Source organism: Belonocnema kinseyi, chromosome 1, assembly GCF_010883055.1.
Source record: "Belonocnema kinseyi isolate 2016_QV_RU_SX_M_011 chromosome 1, B_treatae_v1, whole genome shotgun sequence".
In the NCBI taxonomy this organism is placed as follows: domain Eukaryota; kingdom Metazoa; phylum Arthropoda; class Insecta; order Hymenoptera; family Cynipidae; genus Belonocnema; species Belonocnema kinseyi.
This window is the reverse complement of record NC_046657.1, coordinates 50584612-50598991: the sequence shown is the minus strand read 5'-3', so window position 1 is coordinate 50598991 and position 14380 is coordinate 50584612.

Genomic DNA, 14380 nt, shown 5'->3' with positions numbered 1-14380 from the left:
AGGGAGCTCTTCTTAATATTTTGACACCAAAATCATGTCGATACACCTTACCGACTGCGAGTAAAGCCACCCACGCTTTAACTTGACAGACTGTACATCATTTCAACGGCTAAAAAAAACACTTTTTGAAGCCTTTTATGAGATTAGAATAAATAAACGATTATTTACGTTAATTCTGACCTCAGATTTATTTTCAGCACGCCAAAAACTGTAGAACACACTAGTCTAATCAACGACTTTTTTAATGAGCCTGTGTGAACGATAATCCTCATCTTTTCTTTTTTTTCAACTTTGGGTATTCCACAGCCATAGTACATGTAAATCTCTTCGAAAAAGATCATGGAATTATCGATGATAATGTGCCAGACTGTCAATTCGCGCTAAAAAAAAAACATTCCTCGATTTTTTCAGTTTCAAGCTCTATCTTCATCCTATGATTCTGCTACAAAGCTATAGAGTCGCTACTAGCTACTTACACTTTTTTTCTAGGTGCTCGTTTCATGACAGTATGCCCAGAATGAATTTTAGATATTTAGCTCCCTCTTCGATTTCCAGATGTTGTCCTCCCCGTTTCAATGTACTTTTGGTTCCCCACTTATAACTTCTGGTGCATAGAAACCGCGTCTATCTTACTCGAATTCGTCGATAGTCCAGTCTTTTCGCACCACGAATCTACTGTCATCAGTGCTTGATTCATTACTCCAAAGAGCGCATTTATATTCTGGCCGCGCATTTTAACCAGTGTATCGTCCGCATAGCCTATAACTTGGCGGACCTGCTTGTAAGTAGGTGAAGCACTTTATCAACTACCAAGCAACACAGCAAGTGATAAAAACCTTTCCTATAACCTATCCACGAGTCTTTCCACTGTTTTGAGTAGAAAACATGTGAGGTAAATAAGGCCGAAATCCTTAGGTGAAGTATAACTGTACCTGCCTGCTTTCGGATAAAGACCATTCTCGTACACCTCCATTTCACTATCACCGCACGTCACCAGAATAGTAACACCCCTTACCTTGCGAATTCCCCTAAGGTACGTACCTCCACTGACGGGTGCTTGCTATATGAAAAGTAAGCCGATCCCATGACTAGCCTTCCTATTCCTTTAACATCCATGAATACCACCATCAGGTTTGTCGAAAATAGCTAAAGAAGCGGGATAACATTGATGCCTTTCGCCAATATGCAAGCTCTTGATTTTGCAGCCTTTGGTTCCCTCTAATGAAAATAAGCCCCCCTCCCCCTCGATTAAGACCCGAATATCATCTCGAACTAACCATGATTCCGGAATTAGCGAGGTACCTGTATGCATCGCAGACATGCCCCTCTACAAAACAGCAGAGACGCCTTTGATTTGGTGCAAGCTTATTTTCCTAATGATTAGACATGGATCAGTCATTTAGATGTTCTTCCGATCTTCTTGTGCCCGGACAGGCTTCTCCTGTCCCTGGGAGCAAGATCCATTGTATGAGAGAACAGAATTTTAACAAATGGGAGATGCTTCATTCTTCACGCTGTGTCCTCCTTCTCGGGCCTATGGTGACTGATGATTCGCCAGGATACTCTTAAAGTGAGGAGTTGAAGCCGTTCAATTGCCTGAAGATTGTATATAAGTCTTCTGGTTCACCTGGCAACCATTCCGTTGCTCACACCATCTTATGGAGCAACTTAACTCTACCTACCTTGAAAGCTGCAACTTGCGAAGGCGTTGACTCGACCAAAGCTTTATGTAGCCAAGCTTTAGTAGCTTGGTCTGCTACGAACATCCTCCAGGTGACGTTCCTGAAGAGTTTAAAAAGCTCAATAGTGAACAGCGATTTCGGGCAGTTCGTATAATTCACCAGTATTTTCCGCAATTTTATTTGGCATAAGATTGATCATTTAAGGCAAAAGTTGTTTTTTTTTCGGTAGAAAATTAATCTTATTAATTGGTTGCGAATGTTTTTGATTAAAAGTTACATTACTTGATTGAATATTCATATACTTTGTAGATTCTTTGGTTGTAAATTTACTTGATTGACTGAAAATTCATGTATTGTCGATACAGTGCCAGGAATATTTTGGAGAAAGAACACGTGAAAATCAAGTGATATTTCCAGGTTCAATGTTTTGGGGACGCTGAAACCAAATATGAAGATGATCTTTAAGCCTATGTATCATCAATTTTATCAAATGAAGTTTCGATTTTTTGTTGTCGAAATTTAAAAAGTTGCCTAGACAATCGCGTAGGACGTTGAAAAAGTAATGTTTTTCTAATCTTGATTTTTTCACATATCACGCTTTGTTTGTTCAAAGAAATCTTCATTTTCGAGTGGTTTTTTAGATTTTCAAAATGCTATAACTTTAGTCATTTTTATTTTATCAAAAAAAAGGAATGAAAATAAATTGTTTGTATTTTGGTCTACCATAAATAGCTGTCGAAAGAAACTTCAAATATTGAAAAAAGTTCTTTCAACAATTTTCAAAATGCTCTAAGTTTTTGAAATTTCGTCAAATAAGGCTGGCAAACGAACTCGACCTTTCTTTTCATATACTTATGAAGTGTTTCAAAGGTCAATCCAAGCGAATAATTCCTTTAAATGTCACCGTGTTTATAGACTCTAAAGACAACAAGGAGCTAGTATGAACCAGAAAGAAAATAAATAATTTTATGTGTTGTATATTAATTGAAGCAAAGTTTGTTAATAGTTAACCAATCATAACTTAGTACAACACAGAATGATTTAAGGCATTGATTGTTTCACGAAAATAGAAATTCATCTGTTCAAATTCTAGCAGGTTAACTAGCAGATTACTGGAACATAATAAAAAATGCATTTTCTAACGATTTGGCGAGTCCACACCATGTCAAATAGAGGCTGATTCTCCTTAAAATTCATTTGCCTTGATCCGGTTAGTGATTTTTCCCAAATTCTTTGACTGGTATATATTATTACTTATAAGAAATCACTATAAAAAACTTTTTCCCTCCAGACGACACTCAACGAAACATAAATTCTTTTTTGTTAAAGCTCCTTCGGCCTTAACGAATAAGTCTTCATCACGTATCTTGTGCTTCGCACTCGATTTGGTACTTCATCTCGAAAATTGAATTTAACTAAATTGAATTGGATTAGAAAGGATTGTATAAAAGTAAAGTATCTCGAAGCAGATTGAATTGGAATGGACTGAATTGAATTGGAATTGATTGGAGTGGATTGCAATTAACTGGATTGAGTTGGAATTGATGGGATTGAAACGAATTTAATTGTAGTGGATTATAATGCATTAGGCTGAATTAGAGTGAATTCGATTGGATTGGAATCAATTGAAGTAGATTGGATGAATGGTTCTTGGGATTAATTGGAATAATTTAAATTTAATTGAAATTGATTATATTAGATTGGACTGAATTGGAATTACGCGTATTGCAATCAATTTCAGTGGAATAAAGTCGGTTTAAATGAATTGGATTGGAATAAATTAATTTGGAATTGATTGGATTGAATTGAAGTAAATAAGATTGGAATGAAATGGTTTGAATTGGATTCTAAATGAGCTAAATTGGAATGAAATCGATTGAATTGTAGTGAAGTGGATTGGTCATGCATGTATTGGAGCGGATCGGATTCGACTGGTTATGTAGTGGTTTTTAATGCATTGGATTCCATTCCGTGATACAACTGTCTAAAAGTACAAGATATACAGGTAATATTTGTTATTGTTATTTCTGGCAAACGGCAAGAGTTACGAGTCATTCAAAAGCTTTAGTTGGACGAGGATCTACTCGGCAGTTCAATACAGTGATCAATGTGTCTAATGGGTTATACGGGAATAATAACGTCGCACCGATTCTTCGTACAGATCTCGAAAATAACGAGACGAATTAAAATTCGGTTACTCGATGCAAGACGTGTTTAAATGAAATTGGTAAGAGTAAATCACACAATTGCAATAGCCGTATTTCACTACGTGAAATGCTTTGAAAATTGTTCAAAGTGTCCCTGAAGCAACGCAAGAGCAAATTGCCAATAATAGTTTGAAGCGCAAAGTCGCTGAGCTGAATTACTCAGCCAGGATGAGTTTAAAATCGTATAATTGCAAGGAAACGGCAGTTGCTCTAAACGCAGCGAAAAAAATAAAAATAAATTTAGAGTAAGTACAAGGGCATCGATAAATCAAATGAAAAAAGTAACTATTCTCATAAGATCTATTACCCGAAGAATAGCTTTACCATCGAACTCTGTTGAACACATGTCGAAAGAATAAAAAAATTGGAACATTTTATTACCTTGCTACTGATTGTAAATAGGGCAAAGAGAAAGGACCTGTTGTATGGGCGAATCATAAGGAACAATTAGATTATTTTGTAAGCGATCGCAAAATAATCGGGTATGCAAACGTAAAGGTTATGATGGATGGTGTCCAAGCTTTTTTGAAAGTCTGCTTATCTGTATTTCCAGAAATCGATCAACTGAATGATAATGATAACGAAACGTTTAAAGCAACTAGTGTGCAAAAACGATTAAGTTGATATGTCGTGCCAATGGTGAAAGAAACTTATGAAAACATGTGGTGATTTAAATCGCGATTACGATGCGTACTGCACGCTCAGTAAACTAGAAGAATATCGAAATAAAAATATAGCTAAATAGTGTCACAGTACCGTGAACCGGCCTTTGTTCGACGAAATCGATGAAACTGTTATATTAGAAATATGTGTGATTCCAGAGCTGCATATAATACAAGGGTTAGTTAATCATTCAATCTGGAAGGGTATCGTACCCCTAGTGAGTCGTGAGAAAGCTCTATTGTGGCCGATAAAGCTAAATCTTATCTCGAGAAGTTATTTTGGCAAATGCTTCGAAGGTTATGATTGCCGAACGGTTTTGAAAAAAGCTGATAAATTTAACGACTTTGAAATTTACAAGGAAGTCGGTTATTTCGCATTAGTGCCTTATGTCCTTGATAACAATGGTCTTGGTCTTTAATCAGAGCAAGCGGGGGAATCAGTTTATAGGGAGTTTAGTAAATCTTGAGAGAGTTTCAAACTTAATTCGATTGTAAATCCAAAGTATGCTGAGAATTTGAAAAAAGCGGTAGTGAAATTTTCATCGCTAAATCTTTAAGACCGCCTCTTTGTAAATAAAGTAAACGAGCTGTTTAAATGATTATCGGTATCTCTGGCATTTCAAAAGTGAGTGTTTTTGAAATAAATAAATTTTTATAGTTGTAATCATTATTTTATTCTACTTATTTATTCCATCTATAAACATAAAGAAGTTTACTTGAATAACTTACAATAACGATGATAAATTACACGAAAACTTCGATCTACGATATTTCACGAACGGAAGTAGCTTCGGTTTTAGTTAAAACAGATTTTAAACCTGTCTCTTAAAATCTAGACGAATTTCCATTATTTGTCAAGATGAATCGCTTGGTGTTTGATACACTTTTTAATGAAAATCACAAGACTTTTTTAGTGAATCTGCTTTTAAAAATTAATTTGCTTTCCTTTTATTATTTGAGAAAATTTCCTTAACTTTTAGTGCGATCGCAATTTGACTTTGCGATTTTTGTAAGGAAGTTTTGGACGGTTTTTACGATAATTATGTAGGAGTTTCAACATTTTTCTTGACTTTTTTCATATCGTACGTTGTTTGTCATTTTAATTAATTTTCGTCTTTTTACATTTTTTATTTTATAAATTTTATAACTACGATGGTTTTCTTTTTATAAAAAAAAGTCATAAGGAAAAATTATTCAGGTTGCTGATTACTATGAATAGACGTCTATATGATTTTTTAATCTCAAAAAAAACAGCTTTTGAACTTTTTTTAAATCTCTAACTTTTTAAATTTCCAATCAGATTATTTTATCAAAAGTTATGTGGTATGGAGAAGACGATGACGACGATGGCGACACAAACGCCATCATGTAACCGGTTTTTCCGATTTCAAGGGGTGTCAAAACATGGATATTTAAAGAAATCCGCTTGAGTCAATTGTCCCATAAAACTAATGCCTTGTCATTATGATGCAAACGTAAAAAAATACAATAAATTTGATATGAAACTGGTGAATATAATACAGACAAGTTTACATTTTGAAGGAAACCGATTGCGAAACACGAGACATATGATATCAATATTTTCGTTAAAACCGAAGCAGCTTTAACAGCAACATAAAATTCACAGTCACCTAGTTGAAGTTGTCAAAGCTTTGCCCTTTACTCTTTAAAATTCTCTATACCTACTTGTTAGAAAATCTTACAAAACAATTTCTTTGAAGCACCTAACGGTAATCATAATAGCACACATCGACAATCTTGAGGCTCGGAAACAAAATGACCAAGACTACATTGCACACTTCACAATCTGATGAAGCACCAAAATATTCATTAGTAACATTGCGAATCAAATCGTTTCTTATTGCATTGATCAGTGTCTCTTTAAATTCGAAAAGATGAGTGTTAACTATATCGTGGTCTTATTTTCGTCGTTGATCCTCAGTTTATTGTTAAATATAATAATATATCTATACTTTTAATGAGAATTGTTTAAGTTTCATACCATGCGGACGAAGCGGTTACGCTGCTGCGTGGCGGTAAAATGACCACATAGCTCCGAGTTACATCGGTGCGACTACAGATAGCCTATCCAGATTAAGCAAGCATAAATACGAGAGCGGATCAGTTTCTCGACGGCGCAGAAGCTTTTCGGTAATAGCTCTCTTTCGCACGTTTGGAGTTCCTGCAGCTTCTGCGCCACCGCGAATCTGGCTACTTTCATTCAAGCCGGCTTATTTCAAAAAGGCTCACTAGAGGCTCACCGGTATAACTGAGACTCTAGTGACCATTGCGATCACTGGGTCAGCTAAAAAAAATTTCATTTTCACATTTATTCCCAATTTGACATAAAATACAACACTCTCCTTATCTTTATGCAACTTTATATTTATTTATTTGTAATGATTCATTTGTTAAAAATTCACCAATTAAAAGTGGGTAGGGGTGGGAAATTTCGAAAAGAGTAGAGTTAAAGACCTTTGTTAACTTTTTCAGTAAAGAAAATAATTTTGTTAATTATTTTAATACTTTTTTTTTGTTAAATCTTTTTTTTTATCAATGATTCATCAATCAATGATTCATTGATTAAAAATTTAACTATTTTGTAGAAAAATTAAACATCTTTTCAGTTATTGGCTAAAAGTTAATTATTTTTATTGAAAATGTAATAGTGAAATTTTACATTAATAAATCTTAAATTTTTATCAGTTCTATTGTGCACCGAAATTTGACTTTCATTATCACTGCCCTTCAAATAAGACATTTGGGAAGACACGCTTAATTTTTTTATAAAGATCAGTAGTATACCACTTCGTTTAAATATTTTACAATTGTTCAAATTCTTTATTTATCATTCGTTTTGGAAAATTAAAAATCCATTATCCTGAATTTTCTGAAAGCTATATAAGATTAAAATAGGTTTTAAACCCTTTTTATTTCAATGAAATTGTTAAACTATTTACAGGTTTTTAAATTAAAATAAGTTTTAATATTCAATCTATTTACCTAAATAAAATGTTAGGATAGTGTATAAGCTTTATAGGTTAATTTAAATATTAAAAATGTAGTTTTTAGTTTTCACGAAGTCTATGAAAAGAATATTGTTCATAACTAAGCGAATTTACCAGTGTTTTAAAAAATTAAGAACATTTAGATATTTTTATTTCTATATTCTTGAGAGGAGAACATTAAATTTTCAATTTCGATATGTATTCCCAACAAACACTTTTATACACAAATTATATTTCATTAAAAAAATATTTTAATTATACATAAAATATAGTAGAATTATTTTTTTCAAGACACAGTTTAAACAAAATAGCTGAATACAAAGCCAAGAAAATTAATTCTTACGACTTGCATTTTTAACAAAAAATGAAATTATTTTTAAACTAAAATGATATATAGTTAAATTCTCAACCGAAAACGATTGATCAATTATAAAAGAAAAAACATTTCACTTTAATTATAATTTGAAGGAATAAATAATTGTCAATAAAAACAAAAAATTCCACAGAATCGTTTCAACTTTAAATTTGTTTATTCATTCGTGTTTACAGTTTTATGAATGTATAATTTTTTATAAGATTCTTGAGAAAACTTACAAAATTGAAAGATTTCAGTTTTTTTTTTGCTTTCAAATTTGTCTTTCCCATTTAAGGATTCATCTATTTTAGTAGAAACTGCATTTTTCTTAAAGCAAAATGCAACCGTTAGGTTGATAATTCAACTGTTATGTTACAAATTCGTCTTGCGGGACAAAAAGTTCAACTATTTTTGTAAAAAATGTACTTGTTGTTTTAAACTGATACTCTGGTTTTGAAAATAAAAGTAAAATTGTTTGTATCAATAATTATTTTTAATTTAAAAATTCATCTATTTTATTGAAATTTGCCTTTTTTCTGGAGGAAAATGCAACTGTTTCATTTTAAAGTAAAAAATTTGGTTACAAAATCCTTTCTGTTTGAAAATCCAAATGTTCTGTTGAACATTTTTAGTTTTGTGTAAATTTTTTTTTGTAAAAAATCTATTTTTTGTTTCCTACTCATATTTTAGCACTGAAAATTCACTGAAACATTTATTTAACCAAAATTCTTCTTTCTTTAAGAAAAATTCAACAATAACATTCTAGTTCAACCACTTTGTTATAAAATTACTTTTTCGTTGCAGATTCATATTTTGATTTGCAAATTTTTGTCTTTGGTTGAAAGTTGACCGATTTTGTTGAAAATTATTATCTTTTAAATGAAATTATTGTATCATATTTTTCATCATATGGTATCATAATGTTACTTATTGTATAATACTGTATCATATTGTATGATTATGTATATTTTTCCATCATATTATATGATATTGTATCACATTGTATGATATGGTATCATACTGTATTTTTTCGTAACATTATCATGTTGCATTATATTGTGTCATACAGTATCATATCCCATCGTATAAAATGATATTGTATTATATTTTGTAATACAGTATCATACTGTATGAGGTTGTAGCATACTGAATCATATTGTATTATATTTTATTATAATTAATTATATCGTACGATATGGTATGTACTTGTATTATATTGTGTCATACTTTATAACATTACATGTACAGAATTTCTGGAAAGTGAAACAAAAAATACAACCACTTAATTTGTACAACCACTAGAAAATGCTCATATATTAATCTAAAAAAAAAAAGATTAAATGAAACTAAAAATCTTTTTAAGTGAAACAAGCTTTGTCTTTTCATCGCATTTTTGAATTTTTATTTTATTTTTTACGAGATAAATAAAAATAACTCTTTCTATAACAACTTGTTTTATAAGAAATTGATAGATCTTCTTGTGAGGTCACATGAAAGGTCACACCCCTGCCCCTCTCCCTACGTATCGTGGGGGGACACCTGTGACTGGCCGTAGAAATAATATTGGTCGAATCCCTTTCCACTGGTTTGACCTTAAAGTCGAATTTTGTATTTTTCATTATTTCTTATTATTATTATACTTAATTTGAATTTTCGATTTTTCGCGAAAATTCAAAAAGTTGTTTTGATAATCTTGTAGGGCATTCAAAAAGCAACATTTTGCTTATTGCAACTTATAAATAAAAGGACTGTTAACACAAAAGCTTAATTTGCGAATAACCTACATTCATTTTTAAAAAAAGGAATTTTTAACAAAATAGTTTTTTTTAACAAAAAACAGTGTTTACTTTAAAAATAACCGTTTTTGAACGCCTTTTAACAGCCTTTTTACAGAATCATCAAAAATGTTTTAAAGCGACTGGAGAGCGCCTGCTTCTAAAAAGAAGGATGTTTTGACTAGGCAATATACATAAAGACGAAATATTTATCTAGTTCAAGAATTCTCAACTAAATAGTTAAATTTTTTATCTTTTTTTTTAATTTAAAATTTTTAATCTTTTGAAACACCCCAAAATAGATCAAATCCTTTGAATCATTCTGAAAGCCCTAGGAATTTTTTAAGATTTTTGAAAATTGCATGGAATTTTAAAAGATGTTCAAAAATATTTAAAGTCTTTTGGATCTCGGAGACCATGGTTTCGTATCTCCCAGACTGCTGTGGACTAGAATGAAAGTAGGAATCAGAAGACTATTTATCATAGCATGCTACGAACATGGCAAGTCTCAGCAACGAGGAAAGAAATAGAGGTAGAAATAATTATAGACATGAAAACAGAATGCTCAAACGATTAGTTAAGGAGCGTAAAGATACAATTAGAGCAGAAGAAGAGATGAAAATACAAAAAGACTTTGAAGGAATGGGAGATGTCTCAGGCGATTCGAAAAAAAGCGATTATCGTACCAATATACAAGAGAAAGGGAGATAAAAGCGACTTCAATAATTACAGAGGGATTAGCTTATTACGTACAGTAAGTAAAATATACTAAAAGATACTTATCCATAGGGTAATGAAAATAACAGAAGCATAGATTTGGGAAGTCCAAAGTGGGTTTATGCCAGGAATGTCATGTACGATGAATGGGAAATTGAGTGACTATTTCGATATTATTCAAGGTGTTAGACAAGGATGCGTTACGTCTTTTATGTTATTTATATTATTTATGGAAAAGTGTTTAAGAATGGAACTATGCAATATTTTATTGAATGATGAGAGAATTGAACAAGCTGATAGGTTCGTATACCTTAGTAGCTTATTAACTGGGGACGGGAAGATAGATGAGGAATTAGATAGACGAATAAATGAAGGTAAGAAGGTTATTGGTAGAGCAGGTCCCCTTATCAGAAGTAAAAATATATCAAATAAAGCTAAAATGGCAATACATAATTCTATATTCGTGCCGACTTTACTATACGGTAGCGAAACATGGACTTATCCAGAAAAAGATAAGAGTAAAATTAACGCAGTTGACATGAGATTCATACGCATAATATGCGAGAAAACTCTAATAGACAACTTTAGTAACAAAATGATTCTAAAATAATGTGGTGCAGGAGAGACGCTGGTAGACACATGGGAAAGAAATCGGTTAAGATGGTTCGGGCATGTTGAGAGAATGCCAAATGAACGACTAACGAAACAAGTGTATCAAGGTAAAGTAAATGGCAACGTGCCCAGAGGTAGACCGCGGAAAGAATGGTTAGAATGTGTGAATGAGACCCTACTTAGAAGAGACATAAGAAGTCACAGGAACACGAGAGCCTGCATGAAACAATGCATGGACATAAGAGAAGCTGTAGAAGTATGTCAGGACAGGAAATGATGGCGGCAAATAGTTAATAAAAAGAGTACCAGTAGAGTGAATGACGCCTGAAACAAAAGACCTTGGCCGCTAATGGACCCAAGTGGGGAACCTTACATAACGACTTTGTGAGGATCTTTATTGGGGTGATTGCTAGAGAGATTGATCAGCAACCTGGGTCGGAGCAGTGTTGCGGAACAAACGTGTTATTTACATAAACAATACGAGAATTCTGGATCAATCTGAAAATTCTCTATCCCTTCTACACACTACTCCTTTCTTCCACCGAGTGAGTCACGCGTACCCCGAAAGGGAAAAATGGCTGAATGGTGTAATAAAAAAACATAAATAAGAAATATAATGTTTCTGAAAAAGTGTGAAAAATTATTACTTGCTACGACGTTATGCTGACCGCGGATCTTTATCGTAGGTTGGATCATCTGCTTGATAGCCGCATCGTTGGTGGAAGCTCCATCGCAGACGAAGGCGACGATATTAAAGCCGTCGTCTTTTATAGCTTCGATGACTTCGTTAAGTCAACACTGCAGCTGATCACTCTTTGTTACAGCATCACAGAAGTTAAAGCGAATATGAAGATTATCGCAGGTTTCTATGCCGGTTTATCGTTCTTGACGAGGGTAGCTGCATCCTTCAGTCTCTGCCTCGTGCTCTCCGTGTCCCCAGTCTCCATCGAGATTTCTTTCAGGGCAGTATTTAAAGTAGATCTTTCTGGTAGAGGAATTGGATTTTAGAGGTGTCGATCACATTTTGCAGACTTTTTATAGATTGATAAGGCAATTATTTTCTCTTCCGCTGAAAATCGTCAGCCATTAGGGTACTGATCATGATTCTTCATAATCATGTCTATAAAAAGAAGTTCTACTGTCGACAAATTTTGAATTAATGTTACATAGCGTTCTGTTTTCAACATGTTCTAAACGTGCTTAATTCTCTCTTCAAACCTACTTAGAATAAAAAATATCTACGTTGTACAGTAACAGGTAAAATAACTTATACAGAAAAAATTTTTCTTTAAAAAGATGAACGGCTCTCTGTTAATTAATTACTAAACTTATTCAATTCTGAAAGAAATGTTATAATTTCTTCGTTGAAAACGTAAAGATGTGATATAAAAATTAGATGCAAAGTAAAATCTCAAGTATCAAGTACAATATAGCAACTTATACTTTGAAAAACTTTACGTTTGCCTGCTAATTAAACTGATTCAAAATTAAATGAACTAAATTATTAATAAATGAAATAAAATAATTAAACTGATTAAAAAATTATTTGCGATTAAATTTAAAATGCAAAATTATAATTTCTTGCAGGGCTTGAAGAAAACACGGTCGGTATTTCTCCAAAACAGTAATGAAAAAAACCTTTTTTCACTATTCTAATTATTTAGGACCAGACCCATATTATTGTATGCCTTCTATTTATCGGGCCAAATTTACAACACCATATCTCATTCCGTGTGGACGTAAGTTGGGAAAGAAAACTTCCCCTGGTATTTTCTTCAATAAAAAATTTTTCTCAAGATTTTCACCGGAACAAAGCAGAGACACGGACTGTATTACCTCCTCTTTCATTTCCCAAACTTTCAGAGCGATACCTCATTTCGTTTAGACGTAAGTTGGGAAACCAAAATTGAAGACCAGGTTTGGTCACGTGACCCTCTCGTCACATGGTCTTAAGTTAAAAATGTATTTCTTTAATTGAATATTTTTTCATATAAATCAAAACTTATCTATATTCCATTTTTGGTTTTTCATTTATCTTTTAAGTTATAAATTTCTATATTTTGTTCAAAACTCATCTTTTTGGTTATAAGATTAACATTCTGGGTTAAAAATTTAACTATTTAACTTGAAGCTTCATAATTTGACTTGAAAATTCATCTTTGCGGATAAAAATTCTACTATGTCATGAAAGTAAGGCTATTTTGTGAAAAATCCACGTGTTTCTGTTAAAAATGTACAATTTTAATTGAAAATTTATCTCTTTTGTAGAAAAATTAACCACCTTTTTATAATTCTTTTTTTTAAGATAATTTTTTTATTGAAAATTTAGCATAATGAATTTTTGGTTCATGTACTTTCTTGAGAATGAACAATTTGAACGTTTAAATTTGTAAGGATTTAGGGCCTGATAAAGAATGGAGCTTTGTCGCACTTCGTCCTCAGTCAGTCTCATCATCAGCACCACACTCCACGTCCTCAACTTTTAGAGGAAAGAAATTCGTATTTTTTAAAAATTCAAATATGAACACGTGCCACCGAGTCCTTCAAAATCACATTTGATTAACGGGGAAAATGGTGGGTCTTTGAAAAATTCAACTCATTTTCTAGGCCGTCATTGAAACGTGCCAAACTTTTTAGGGAATACAAAGGAGTGTGAACGAAATAAGACCATACTAAAGCTTTTATTTTTAACCCACCCTCATCCTCTCCCCTGCAGCGCCACAAATCTGTACGCCGTCATATGCATGAGAATGTAGTATTAAGTGGAAGGGGAAGATTTTGTGTGTCTTCCCTCTCTCCTAAAAGTCACCGCCTAACGTTATCGTTGGTCGTTTAAGACCAAACCCAAAATCGACCTGTTCACTATAAAAGCCAGGCCGTCACCGGGGAAACGCGATTCATCAAAGAAGGTCTTTTATTCGTAAAGTATTTTTAGGGTGCGAACCCTAAAAACACATTGGAGACAAAAAATTGAAGTACTTTATCAAATATAAAGAGGATTAGTGATCACCTTGGGGTCATTATGTTGACGCTCGTATAATAGGGACATTATCTGCGAATGTCGTAGCGAGCCTCATCTTCTGGGAATCAGAAGCAGTTGGTACCGAGGGGATGGTAAGTAAGAAATATCAGATTTCTTTGCTGGAAATCTTAGGAGATCTCTCTGACGAACTCTTTTAACTCTTAAAAATCTTGGAAATTGTTCGCAAAGTGTTGAAAATTCTCACGTTCCTGATGCGAACGCTTCCTCTGTGAGTGAAACTAATTGCCGACTCCATCCGAAGGCCTCCGAGCTTAGCCGAGTTCGATTTCTCTTCGGAGGATCATAAGGATATTCTGTTGATGGTGCGGATTCTACAAAA